Source organism: Malus sylvestris, chromosome 9 (genome assembly GCF_916048215.2).
Source record: "Malus sylvestris chromosome 9, drMalSylv7.2, whole genome shotgun sequence".
NCBI lineage: Eukaryota > Viridiplantae > Streptophyta > Magnoliopsida > Rosales > Rosaceae > Malus > Malus sylvestris.
In genome coordinates this window covers 14661263-14675888 of record NC_062268.1, presented here as the reverse complement: position 1 = coordinate 14675888, position 14626 = coordinate 14661263, and the positions used below count along the sequence as shown (strand labels likewise).

Below are 14626 nucleotides of genomic sequence, written 5' to 3'. Positions count from 1 at the left end.
ATAAGTAAGAGATCTTAAGTTGAATCTCGCGGATCGCGAGTTTGAGATCTATTTATTCTTTCCATCTTTTAGAGTAACTATATCATTGTATTAGAAAAAAAAAATTAAGGACCTATTTGGAGTTGCTTTTATAATGGCTTAAAGTGGCTTTTGATGAAGATGTTTTCGGAAACAATCTTTAGTAAAAAAAATGCAAGTGAATCATCCAAAAGCACTTAAAATACTTCTTGCAAATGAATCCTAATATTTTCTCTAAAATTTTTTTCAATTATTTAAAAAACACTTATAAATGAACTCTAAAACAAAAAACACGGTGACTGAAATATCATCACAGACAAAAACAAAACAGAAGTGACACAAAACACTGTCAATTCTATCTTATACAACGCCTACTAAAGACAAAGAAAACACCAAGCTATAGGTTTCACACTAACAGTGGCTCTTAGTAAAAGAAAAACACATGAAAAAAACTTTGCTTCTTTCTTTTTTGTAAAATGAAAATAGGAACCAATAACTTCAATTCAACGAAATAAGAATCAATTTAAGCGAGGGCATCCATCTTTGCCACTGACTAATATTCAGTAGGTCGGCACTGATTGGACAAATATACTTCACATATTATGTTGTATGTATAGATATGTGTAAGCCTCGTCCACATATGCTACTTTATTTTAAGGCAAGTGCATCCAAGTTTGTAACAACCATGACCAATATTAGTTCATCTTCTTGCGACTGCAACTCCCATATGCCACCCGATTTTCCTGCAACTGCAAGTTAAGTTGTCATCCCCCGAATACCATGCATATAAAGGGAAACCAAATTAAAAGATACACCTTACTAGGACACAAATTAGACAGACTGTTCATTTTCTTTTTCATTTATATGTCACGTTATCATTATTTTAATCAGTATGTTGGTTTATATAAAACATCGTTTGTAATATCAGATGTCTTAAATTTAAATATAATATGATGTTTAACTTACAGATAATTAGTACATGCATCTTGCATTTTTTTTAGGAAACTTTTATGAGAAGGGCTTGAATCAAGTTTATTTTAATAAAAAAACCATGTTATAACTTTATTTAATGAAAAAAATTTAAATTTTAATGAAAACTCCTTAAATTTTAATAAAAAAGACAAAAGAAATTAAATTTTAATGAAAAAGGTATAATTTTAATAGTAAAAAAAAATCTAACGCTGACTCATGCATCCTCATATTGTTTATGAAACTTCTACACTGTTTATGAAACTTACTGCGTTGTTTATGAAAACTTACGACACTATTTATGAAACTTACAACACTGTTAATTCAAACCTGCCACACAGAGTCTTCCAAAACATGGACATGGATATCATTTTGGGTCGTCGTCACCTTCGGTGATCACAAAATTGGTATGCGCTTTTGACAGGGGAAGAAAAGAAAGGAAAGCCTGTCGTAGTAATATTGGTGGGTGCACCTAGAACCGGCAAGTCGACCTTTTGCAAACTTATTTGGATTGTCTGCCCTCCTATTTCGGTACCCTTCCCGTGCCCTCCTGTTTTGTGTGGTCACGGTTAAGCCACGTCAATATTTTATATTATTTTTTTATAAAAATAATAAAACAAAAAGAAATAGTAATATAAAATGTTGACGTGGCTTAACCGTGACCACAAAAACAAGAGGGCACGGGAGGGCACCACAAATAGAGGGCAGACAATCCAAGTCCTTTGCAAACATGTCATGCGCTCCTCCTCCACTCTCCCTTTGGTACACGTTTGCAGGTATATCTCAGTACTTAGTATGACACTTCTCATTTCTGTTCATTTGGGTTTGTTTATACTGTTATATTTTTGTAGGAACTATAAAAAATGGTAAAGCCGAAACGAAAGCGCATTGTATAGCAAGAACAAAGGGATGAGTTTGTGAAGCTTGATGGTAGTGCCCAGGTTGATGTTCATGTTGTGGTGCTTGATCTGCCCGCCAAGCTTTGTATTTCGTGGTCTGTGAAGGGAACGGGCCATGAAGGAAACTTGCAAGGTGGGAGAGCTCCTGCGGTTGCTTAATCCTAATTTCGACCCCATCCACCTAAATCATTTGAATAAAAGATTTGAAATTGGAACAGAACTGAGGTCAAGATTCCCAACCCAACAAAATCCCTAAATCTAGAAAGCCCTAATATAATTTTCAATCCTAAATCCCCAAAACATAATACCTTAAAAAACTATGAATCTGAGTTAGACGGAGATGATGGATGATTAGTTCTTCGACTTTGTCGTTCGTCCCTTCGAGTTCGACAGAGGGACTGATTTCGAAAGAGTGAGTGAGAGGAAGAGACATAGAGCAGAGGTTTAGGGTTACATTAGAAATCAAGGAGCACCAGATCATCGACCATGATTGCATTTCCCATCTAAATTCAGTGCATGCATTCAAAAATTAAACCCACAAAACACGAAGAAATTCGCTATAAATTGATAGAAAAAAGAGGAGAACGGATTTCAATTACCTTGGATTGAGGTCTGATGATGATGGCGGCGAACGGAACTGGGATGGTGAGAGCAAGTCAGGAGGAGAGATCGCAGTGTGAACTGGGATGGTGAGAGCAAGTCAGGAGGAAAGGGAAACCAAATGACTATGTCTGAGCCTCTGCATTTGAGAATATTGAGATTAGGATAAAACTCCAATCCAATTAAATTCTAAAAAAACTAATGAGAAGGGTTTGAAAACTTTGAGTTTTAATGATAATGACAAAATAAAGGGTAAGGTGAATAGTACCAGGATTGACTTTTTAGTGTAAAAATGTGGTTTTTCGTTAAAGTGAACAGTATCAGGTGCTTTTCGTTAAAGTTCCCTTAATTATATGCTAAAAACAGGTCAGGGCGGGGGCCCGTTCCCTTCTATTTTTAGAACCGCCCCGCCCTACTAGTTTCATTTACCCGTCCCGCCCCGACCCATTTTGTGTTTTGAAATTTAGGACCCACCCCTTACCTGCCCCAAATAGCAATGGAGTTTTTTGGGGGTGGGTGGGTAACGGACGCGCGCACAGCGAAATTTTTATTTTTTATGTTTATTTTTTTATCTTTTTGTCCTTATTATTAAATAAATTTTGTGTATGGTTTTTTATTAAAGTGCAAAGATTTGAAACTATTTTCATTAATTTTTTTTTTATTTTTTTTATGGCCTCGATGGATAAGAGAGGAATATATATGATGGCGATCTTTTTTGTTATCCGAAGAAGGATAGAAATTGAGTTTACGCATGCGTCCCTGAAAAGCTTGGCCTTGTTATAGCTAGTAGTAGTTATGGACCACTCGGATGTTGGAGATATGTCAACAATCTGTGATAAAAATAAATAATAAATGCGAACAACTAATTAACATTAAATAATATTAAACAGAATTATTGAAGATCGAGGCTTGTATACCGCAATGTCCTTGAAACAAAAATTTCGTCCCTACTTAGTATTTGTAGTTCTACGGACGTTTGCTTCACCAGAATTCAACGATCAAGTCAGAATTCCAGCACCGAAAAACTTGACTTCTGGCGAATTTTTGTGTGGTTCTTTAAAAAATGATATTTGTGATTGTAGAAGAAGAATGTTGATTTTCTGTATCCTAAATGTCATGCAGATTGATGTATATATAGTAGGTGAATGCATGTTCGCAACAAGTATCAGAAATAGATGTGTCTGTTGGGAGATATCTTCTCCATAAGGGTGCTTTGCTCTCTGCATTCTTTCATCACTCTTCACAGACTTCATCTGAAAGAATGAGTTTGTTAATAAAAACTAATTAATTAATTAAATTTGAACATCGCATTCCTCGTAGTTCACACAAATGGAAAAGGTCTTGTTGAAGTAACAAGCATGCATGCAGAAATATCTATGTCAATTTCTTTGCATTTGGCAAAGGCTCAAAACCGACGTCAAATGTTTACAGGTGGGAGGGAACTGGTGCCGAAAACGACGGTACACGTCGTCATCTTCTAAGTGACAAGGTTTACAGTGACCTCCTATGGCTAGGTGGCCTGCATTTTCAATTTTTCAGCAAAGGAGAAGATGATTAGGCGTAATTTTGATATTTTATCATAGTCTAATCTTAATCAACAATCTAATCATATGTGATATGTCAACTTGGAGACACTTAGAACTTGTCCGATGCCTTTTGAAACCCTTATCATGTGGAATCGAGATCTTTCAGTGTCGAAAGGCGACAATGTTAGGTAAGTACCAAAAAAAGAAGGGAATTTTAACGAAAAGCACCCGGTACTGTTCACTTTAACGAAAAACCATATTTTTACACTAAAAAGTCAATCCTGATACTATTCATTTTACTCTTTATTTTGTCTTTATCATTAAAACTCAAAGTTTTCAAGCCCTTTTCATTAGTTTTCCTAAAATAGAAAGCCAGCTGCCGCCGAAGATTTAGATCTAATTACGTGGTCTTTTGCTCTAACGGTGAACTCTCTTTCTCTCTAGTTGCTCTAACGGTGAACTCTCTTTCTCTCTAGGATTCGTGCGATCTCTAGAAATTTCGTGGTTAGATTCCAGAGATACGGGAAGGGTTGTAGCGTGTAGCTCAGAGGATTAGATCTCATGGCTACGAGCGGCCCAAACTTGCTAGTACTACTATTATTACTAATTGAGCAGAGAAACTAAGTTAAAACACATCACTGGAGGAAGTTATTTAATTCTACTTAGTGAACCTTTTGCGAGTCCAGTTTGGCCCTTTTTCTGGACGTGTCTGGCCATTCTGAAATTGAAGGAAATTTGGGATGGGCCTCCAGGATGTTTTTTAGGCCGAAGTAGCTGGGTCACAAAATTCGAAACTGCTTCACATCATCACCTTCCGTCTCTTGAACTCTCTTCCCTCCACAAATAGAATAAATTCATAGGCTGGATTGGAGTATGATTTAAATTTACAAATTGTAGTGCCAATCTATGTTCCTGCACAAGTAGATTCAACATGTAGAGATGGTAATGACCTACCTAATATGGTGTACAAAATCATTTTATAACACAAAGAGCTTGGAACTCAAATTACTAAGAATATTTATGTTGCATTCAAGTTTTAAGTTCGATTCTTCATACCTCAATATTGCTTTTAAATAAATAAATAAAAAAGAACCATTTTGGAACGACGTAGTATAAAATTACTTGCAGATCAACATTGGTATCAACCAGGTCAATTGACCCTATGGTGGCCTAGAAATATTATTGGAGCATGCCTCCGATGACCCCCTAGTCGTCTGGGTGGTAACTACTTTGTACACATAAGGTGTTCGACCAAATGTTTGAGTGAGACTCGACAACATTCGACATCGCTTTGTGTGCATTGTTGTTGGCCTCTATCGACGTACTTTCTTGCGTATGTCGACACTCGTTCGGAAGTTGTCAACATCTGTCAACATACTCCCTCGGAAGAGTTGGCAGCATCTGTCAACAATCGCGCAATTGATCGACAAATCACTATAGCCCACCAATCGTTCGACAAAAATATGGCATTGAAAATTTACGTGTCATTTTCGTCCAAAATGTTTGACACCCAAGAATTTTTCTGGTAAGTGCACGTTACAAATGATTTGCTATGTTCGAATAGTTACCCAACCAATAATAGAACAATAACAGTCACGGATAGTGCTGTTCATATTCCTCTTGCTCCCATTAGGTGTAAGGTCTGGCGGGAATGGCGGGAAAATTGCCATCCCAAACAAAGTCACTTTGGTAGTTCTCCAAAAGACAAAGTCGCATTGGTCCAAAAAAACAACAAACACAGAAAGAAAGACTAAGTTGAAATGACAAATGCCTTGCAGTTGCAGAGACCTAGTGAGACATGTGAACCATGCCCCACATTTATATGGTATACCTGTCTCAATGGGAAATGCCTCTGTGCAATTTATAGACTACCCGGTCTACTGCTAAACTCCTGAATTCTAATTATGTGGGAAGCTTGGGAAGGCATTAAACGTGGATCCGGATTCTCTCCTCTCCCATTTTTCCTTCTTTCCAGTCATCTCCTGTTTGAACGCTTATGATTAAGTCAAGTAAATATCTTGTTGATTTTTTTATAGAGAGAGACAAGAAAAAGTGAGAAAGGAGGAGATGGGAGGGGGTTAGGTAGCTTCAGACTCTCTGTTCGTGTAATTTGATGACCATTATCTGTCTTTGCCTTTCTAGCTTGTGCATGTATATCTCTTCAAATATGTATTTTTTTTTTTTTGGTGAACTGGGAATAACATTACCAGGCAAACGCCAAAGGAATAACGAAGGCCCACAGAGTGGCGAACAAAAAGAAAACTTCAAATAAAAGGCAGTGCAGGGGTTACAACTGGGAAGGACGTTGCAATGATTGCTAAGACGTCACCCCATGCACCACCAACTGAAAATTAAGGAGGACATGGCAGCCTATCATTGTTGAGAACATGAACCAACGAGGATGGGAGCCGATTGACCCAAGTGAAATCGCATATCTTCATATTAGTACGTGACGCCAAATGATCCGCCGCCATGTGGGATGATCTCGGAATCCAAGGCAAGCCACAAGCTTGGAAAGACTCCCTAAATCGCAAGATTTTAACCAGGGTAGGAAAAGCCTCCCAACTGCCATTCAAAGGATAACCACACAAACATGAGATAGTCTCATTTGAGTCAGACTCAATTATCGGCATGCCAAAGCCCAGCTGCACTTCAGCTACTGCCACTCCAGGTGTCTTAATTCTTAACCTCTTAACCGCAACAAAACACCCATCTTGATCCCTTGCAACAACCCCAACAAACCTAATGGTAGTGGCCGGATCCCAGCTTGCATCAACGTTAAACTTTACAAAAAAGGTGTAGGGAGGAGTCCAACGAGAAGTTGGGGAATTTGCAACCTGCACCACTCTTAGTCCCACATGCACCTCCCTGTTGGCTTCCAAGAAAGCAGCAGACGAGGATGAGATCGCAAGAAGGACATGATTTGGAGAGATGGACCCATGGTTAAAAAGGAAATTACACCTGGCCTTCCAAACGTGCCAGCAACTGAAGGCAACATGCGAAAGAATAATCTCCTTATCCCGAGTGGATCCCAGGTCCAAATTAATAAGAGAGAGCAGCTAAGTACCCAAAGCGGTAAACTTAGCATGATCCATTCGAAAGTTAAGGATGCCTCCATACCATACAGGCTTCACCCAAGGACAAAGAAGAAGCATATGTTCCACAGATTCCACATGATCCAAACAAAGAGGGCACATTGGGGAGAGAGATGGTCTTTTTGGAAAAGGCCTGCCATGGCAGCCAGGGCCCTATGCAACGCCCTCCACATGAAGTGACGAATTTTTGGAGGTGTGTGAAGCTTCCAAATAAATTTCCAAACCTGATTGAGGACGAAGATGGAGGAAGAGGGCCGACGTCTGATAATGGCCTCTGATCAGGAATGCTTCCAGTGATAACCAGATTTGACAGAGTAGATGCCCATTTTTCTTATCAGGCCACTCCAATATATCCAATCTCATGAGCTCACCATTACCAATATGGGTATCAACAATCATAGAGAGCTCACAGCCGGAGATGAAGGGCCTTAGGAATTCCACGTCCCAATTCCTAATGGTCTGGCAAATAAGAGAGTTCACCCTCGTGTTCTTGGTAACCGACCCATCACAGATTGGCATAGGGTGACCACGCGAGAGAGAAGGCTGCCATTCATAATTTGTCAGTGGGCGCCCTCTAACAAAATATCTCTACGGGCTAGTAATCTCGTCCAAACCCAAGAAGCCCGAGAACCCCGTGTTGCATTTAGGAATGAAGAGTTGGGGAAGCATCGAGCCTTAAGCACTTCAGCCCATAGCGAGTTGGGCTCCTGAATAATCCTCCAACATTGTTTAGCTAGGAGAGCATTGTTAAATGCCTGAAAGTTGCGAAACCCCATTCCACCACTTTGCTTCGGTAAGCCCAAGATTTCTTCGCAAACCTAGTGAATACGATTCTCTCCATTACTTAGCCCCACCAAAAACCAGCAATAAGAGAGTCCAAATCCTTACACACGACAACAGGGAACTTGAAAATATTCATAGGGTATGAAGGGATTGCTTGCTCGACAACTTTTATCATAACCTCCTTACCGGCTTGGGAAATGGTACTCTACTTCCATCCTTGGATTTTCTCCAAAATTCTTCCTTTCACGTAGGCCAAACCTTGCCACTTGGACCTTCCCCAGATTGCTGGCAGGCACAGATAGGTGCCGGGGTTCCCCATCTTAGGAATACCCAACGTATCCCCAAGCTCTGCAGCAAGATCCCGTGGGACGTTAGCCCTAAAAAAGACACTAGATATTTGCATGTTTAATTTACTTGTTGGCCTGAAGAGGTGTAATAGGAGATGAGGATTTGGACAAAATCGCTACAGGAATGGTTGTCAGCCCGAAGGAATAGCAAGGTGTCGTCAGCAAAAAAGATGTGAGAAATAGTAGGTCCATTGGGAGGGAAATTTTTTAATTATGACGGGAACATGAATGGTACATCACGTGTTTTTATGTAAGTGGTGGAAAATTTTAATTTTTAAGTTATTAACTTTTTAACACATATTCAACCATTTATATCGAAACACGTGGTGTACCGTCTCGTATGACGATCACACTGAAAAATCTCTCTATTGGGAGTTGGGACTCATTTGAATCCCCTCGAGTTGTCTCGACTCCGCAGCCCCCTGAATGAGCCTTGACAAAACCTCGCTAACAAGGAGAAAAAGGTATGGCATTAGTGGGTCACCCTGTCAAAGGCCCCGCGAGGGGTAGAATCTTCTTCCCGGTTGGCCGTTGACAATAACCAAGTAGTCAACTGTTTTTACACAGTTCATCACAAGTGTTGTCCAGTTGCCATCAAACCACATCCTCTCCATCACTGCCTCCAGAAAGTTCCATTCGACTCGATCATAAGCTTTTTGCATATCAAGCTTGATTCCAAGCTTGAACTTCTGTTTAGTCTGAGCTTAAGAAAGTAGAATACCTCGTGAGTAATGCCAACATTGTCATAAATCTGTCTTCCTGCCACAAAGGCATTCTGCATAGGAGAGATTAAACTTGGCAGGAGAGGCTTGAGACAGTTTGCCAGAACCTTAGATAATATCTTATAAGAATAATCTCTTAAGTAACTAATACATATATTCCATACAATTCACATGCCTCTGAGATAAATGAGATTCATTGAGGCTTATCATATTGTCTGGCATTCTATGTTCTTCTTTAACTAATACTTCATGCACTAACTAGCTGTTATGTCCCTAAACATAAAAAGGAAAAAAAAATTTGCAGGATAGGGGCCATGACTATTATGGTCCCTTAATGGCTCTGCGACTGCATGCAAGGTTTCTTCCTTCCCGATATAGATTCATATTCTCAACCCAATATGTTCACCAAAACTCACACCTATTTGCTCTTATTGATATTGCGAATGGAGAATCAAACACATGACTTCAAATCAGAGACGAAAAATGCCATTATTTTTATCACTTTAGATAAAAAAAATTTCGGGGGCACTATGATTTTATGAGGCACGAGAAACAAAATAACCAGTGCTAAGAACCGCGCTATATCATCCCCATGGGTGCAAAGCACTTTCCTAATTAGTGAAAGTTTTCCAGCTAAGTTGCTTTTATCAAACGGATTAATTACCTGAGTACATAAACATTGGTTATGCTTCAGTTTTAGGCAGACGGATCCTCATCGTGCTACTGCTTTTTGGTTTTATGTCTAGAAGCATCGGCTAAGATACGTCAATGGATTGAAATTCAAACAATCAAGAGGAAACTTTACAATGGATCAAGTCAAATTGATCATGATAAAAGCCAAGACAACTGGCTTGCTGATATTCTCATTAGGCTTGCATACATGTCAATGTATCAATGCATGCGACATTTTCTTTTTCTTTTTCAAATTAGTATTTAAGTTTAAACGATCTGAATGAAACAATCATATCTTACGGTCTAAAGTAAATTTATGCATGCGATGGTTTTTGGTTAAATATTTGTTGGTCCAATCCCTTTTCATTAAAGTTCAATTTTCAATATGATTTAAGGAAAACGAATACCACAGAACAATAAATACAAAAGAAACAAACATCAAAGTCAAAAAGACATGGCAGACTATGGAGATGGTTTCTAGTGACACTTAAAAACATTTTTGCATCCTTTACAAAATGAAATGATTAAGAATTTGAGACGACATGTCATTGGCATGCCATGGTCGACATTTTGCGAGGCTTGGCATGTCATTGGCATGCCATGGTCGACATTTTGCGAGGCCCGGATAAAGGAGGAGGGGGAGGGTGTCAGGTAGTCGACAGCCGGCACTCCATGATCACGTCGAATCTTTATGAAAATGAATCCAGAACGAAATCGTGCTAAAGCTAGGGCGTCACCCGTAAGTGGCGCGCTGTGTGACCCGAGCACAGTGATAAGTGAGCAAGGGTCGCTGTATCTCCATCGGCACCCGGATGCAGTGTTAAATGAGCAAGGGGGCTATAGAAACTTCTTTTCGAACGACTCCACTCAAAGTTGTTTGGGAGCATATGCTCCTATCAACTTTACACGGGACACACAAAAGAAGTACTTTGATCCTATTAGACGGGGAATGGTGAAGAAGCTAGGACAGAAGGGTAGAGTTCAAGAGAGCAAAATGCGTTTAGGAACGTGGAATATAGGAACCTTGACGGGAAAATCTATGGAAGTAGTAGAAGTTATGGTGAGGAGAAGGATAAATATTATGTGCCTACAAGAAACTAAGTGGGTTGGTCGTAAGGCAAAGGATCTAGAAAACTCAGGGTTTAAACTATGGTATTCGGGCACAAATAGAACGAGAAACGGTGTTGGCATCATCGTGGACAAGACCTTGACACAAGATGTTGTAGATGTCAAGAGGGTAGGAGATAGAATCATGGCAATCAAGATTGTAATAGGACAAGAACTTATCAATGTGATTAGTGTGTACGCACCTCAAGTAGGGTTGGATACGAGTTCGAAGGAGAAATTTTGGGAAGACCTTGGAGACTTGGTGCAAGGAATTGCTCAGACGGAGAAGTTATTTATAGGAGGAGATTTAAATGGACACGTGGGCAGGGAGACAGGCAACTATGGAGGTTTTCATGGTGGCCATGGTTTTGGGGAGAGAAACGAGGATGGGGAAGCTATCTTGGATTTTGCAATGGCATATGATCTCTTCTTAGCCAATACCTTCTTTAAGAAGAGAGAAGAACATGTGATCACCTACAAGAGTGGGTCGTCAAAAACACAAATAGATTTTCTTCTAATGAGGAAAGGGGATCGTATAACTTGTAAGGATTGCAAAGTTATACCAGGAGAGAGCGTGGCTAATCAACATCGCTTGTTGGTGATGGATGTACATATCAAAAGAGTGAGAAAAAAGAACAAGACTTGGAAGTGCCCAAGGACTAGATGGTGGAATCTAAAAGAAGAAAAACAAGCCATTTTCAAAGAGAAAGTAATCACCCAGTGTGTGTGGGATAGAGAGGGGGAAGCTAACCAAATGTGGGATTCCATGGCTAGTTGTATCCGAAAAGTAGCAAAAGAGGTATTAGGAGAGTCCAAGGGCTTTGCCCCACACCAAAAGGAATCTTGGTGGTGGAATGAGGAGGTACAAACAAAGGTGAAGGCTAAGAAGGAATGTTGTAAAGCCTTATACAAGGATAGGACCGATGAAAATGGTGAAAGGTATAGAAAAGCGAAGCAAGAGGCGAAGAAAGCTGTGAGAGAAGCTAAGTTAGCGGCTTATGACGATATGTATAAGCGATTAGATACCAAAGAAGGAGAGTTGGATATCTATAAACTAGCTAGAGCAAGGGAAAAGAAGACAAGGGACCTAAACCAAGTGAGGTGCATCAAGGATGAGGATGGAAAGGTTCTTGCTACAGAGAACGCGGTTAAAGACAGATGGAAATGTTATTTTTATAATCTTTTCAATGAAGGACATGAAAGGAGTGCTTCTTTAGGGGAGTTGAGTAACTCAGAAGAGTGTAGAAACTACTCTTTTTATCGTAGAATTCGGAAGGAAGAAGTGGTTGTAGCTTTGAAGAAGATGAAGCATAGAAAAGCAGTAGGCCCAGACGATATACCAATCGAAGTGTGGAAAGTTTTGGGAGAGACAGGTATAACATGGCTCACTGACCTTTTCAATAGGATTCTGAAAACGAAGAAGATGCCAAATGAGTGGCGAACGAGCACTTTGGTGCCTATCTACAAGAATAAGGGCGATGTACAAAATTGCATGAACTATAGGGGTATTAAGCTAATGAGTCATACAATGAAGCTCTGGGAGAGAGTCATTGAGCATAGATTGAGGCAAGAGACACGGGTTTCGGACAACCAATTCGGGTTCATGCCAGGGCGTTCAACCATGGAGGCAATCTATCTCTTACGAAGATTGATGGAAAGATATAGAGATGGGAAAAAGGATTTACACATGGTCTTTATAGATTTGGAAAAAGCGTATGATAGGGTCCCAAGAGACATTCTTTGGAGGATTTTAGAGAAGAAAGGAGTACGAGTAGCATATATCCAAGCTATACAGGATATGTATGAAGGAGCAAAGACTGCCGTAAGAACTCATGAAGGACAAACCGAAAGCTTTCCCATAACTGTAGGATTACATCAAGGTTCATCCTTAAGTCCTTACCTTTTTGCGTTGGTAATGGATGAGTTAACAAGACATATTCAAGATGATATTCCTTGGTGTATGCTTTTCGCAGATGATATAATGTTGATAGATGAAACTCAGGAAGGGGTAAATGCAAAGCATAACCTTTGGAGAGAAGTGTTGGAATCTAAAGGTCTTCGCCTAAGCCGATCAAAGACAGAATATATGGAGTGCAAGTTCAGTGCAAATGGAGGCCAAAACGAGTTAGGGGTGAGGATCGGAGATCAAGAAATAACAAAGAGCGACCGTTTTCGTTACCTAGGATCTATCTTGCAAAAGAACGGAGAATTAGATGGAGATCTCAACCATAGAATACAAGCTGGATGGATGAAGTGGAAGAGTGCATCAGGCGTGTTGTGTGACCGCCGTATGCCACTAAAGCTCAAGGAAAAATTCTATAGGACGGCAATAAGGCCGACGATGCTGTATGGCACAGAATGTTGGGCGGTGAAGCATCAACACGTACATAAAATGGGTGTAGCGGAGATGAGGATGCTTCGTTGGATGTGTGGGCACACGAGAAAGGATAAGATTAGGAATGAGGATATCCGGGGTAAAGTAGGAGTAGCCGAAATTGAAGGAAAGATGAGAGAAAATCGGTTACGGTGGTTTGGACATGTGCAAAGAAGGCCTACTGACGCTCCGATTAGAAGATGCGACTATGGGACAGAGGTTCAGGGCCGAAGGGGTAGAGGAAGACCTAGGAAAACTTTGGAAGAGACTCTAAGAAAAGACTTAGAGTACTTGGATCTAACGGAGGACATGACACAGGACAGAACACAATGGCGTTCTAAGATTCATATAGCCGATCCCACTTAGTGACTTGGATTTTCCAAGTCTCCAACCGAGAAGTTTTCCTCACTCGGGAAATTAAGGGAACACTACCTCAACCTACATGCTCCACTCACAAAGCTTCAACATACAAGCTTCAATAAAAGAAAATTCAAAGAACTTAGCGAAGAAGGCTTTGGTGTATTTAACACAATACGTTGAAATGAAGGAAAGCTTATTTATTGATATCCCCGATAAGTTACATATATGTACATATACTTGAGTCAAAATAAACAAACAAGAGGGAGCCTTCACAAAGGTTGCTTAGGAGAAGTCTCAGCAGTCGGTAGAGCCCCAGAAAGAGAAGGCACCGGAGGGGGATCATTCGGAGCCTCAGTACTGGACAAAACCCTAGAAGGAGGAGGCATCAGAGGTTGATCATTTGGAGCTTCATTAAGCGGTACAGCCCCAGAAGACGAAGGCAATAAATGCCTTTGGAACAAACCCACAAATCTCTGATGATCAAGTAAAACCTGACCATCAGATTCCTTCATCTGGTCAAGCTTCCTCTTCATGTTTGTAGCATAGTCATGTGCGAGCCGGTGCAACTGTTTATTCTCATGCTTGAGCCCTCTAATCTCCTGTTTGAGACTCATCACTTCAGCCGCCAATGATTCAACTTGGCGGGTTCGAGCAAATAGGCGTTGGGCCATATTAGACACAGAACCTGCACACTGAACACTGAGAGCCAGAGAATCCTTAACAGCCAACTCATCAGACCGTTTGGAAAGTAGTCTGTTATCTTTGGGAGTGAGAAGGTTTCTGGCCACTACCGCAGCGGTCATATCATTCTTCATTACGGAATCCCTAACGGTAAGAGGACCAGTAGGGGAGACGAAGGATGGGCGCCATATGTTGTCTGGAGAAGGCGAGGCTGCCTCTTCAACAAGGTTCAAGTCAAAACGACGGTCGGAGGGGCCAGACATTTTCAAAGGTCTTGAAGAGAGAAGAGGTCGGACAAATCAAGATCTTAGAAGTGCAAGAATGGAGCTTCTACTGGTGGATATTCAAGTGTGCTTTGGAACTTAATGTCAGCCCCTATAAAAATCTGCACTCGACGAAGCTTCAGAAATCGAAGAGGCGCCTGCTCAGAAATAGAAGAGGCGTTTGCTTTCTCAAAAGCTGGGCTGCTCAGA

The 14626-nt window shown here is 40.4% G+C and overlaps 1 long non-coding RNA gene across 2 annotated transcripts; it reads right to left on the bottom strand.

Annotated features, from left to right (window-relative positions):
* Nucleotides 1-304: 304 nt before the first annotated feature.
* LOC126581877 (uncharacterized) lies at nt 305-2820 on the bottom strand. Of its 2 annotated transcripts, XR_007609183.1 has the most exons (3): nt 2486-2688; nt 2195-2389; nt 1715-2067 (listed from the first exon to the last, which is right to left on the bottom strand). It is a non-coding gene; the product is annotated as an uncharacterized LOC126581877 (long non-coding RNA). The 2 variants fall into 2 exon arrangements; XR_007609182.1 differs by lacking the exons at nt 1715-2067; nt 2195-2389 and adding an exon at nt 305-767 and having other exon boundaries at nt 2486-2820.
* Between the last annotated feature and the right edge of the window lie 11806 nt (nt 2821-14626).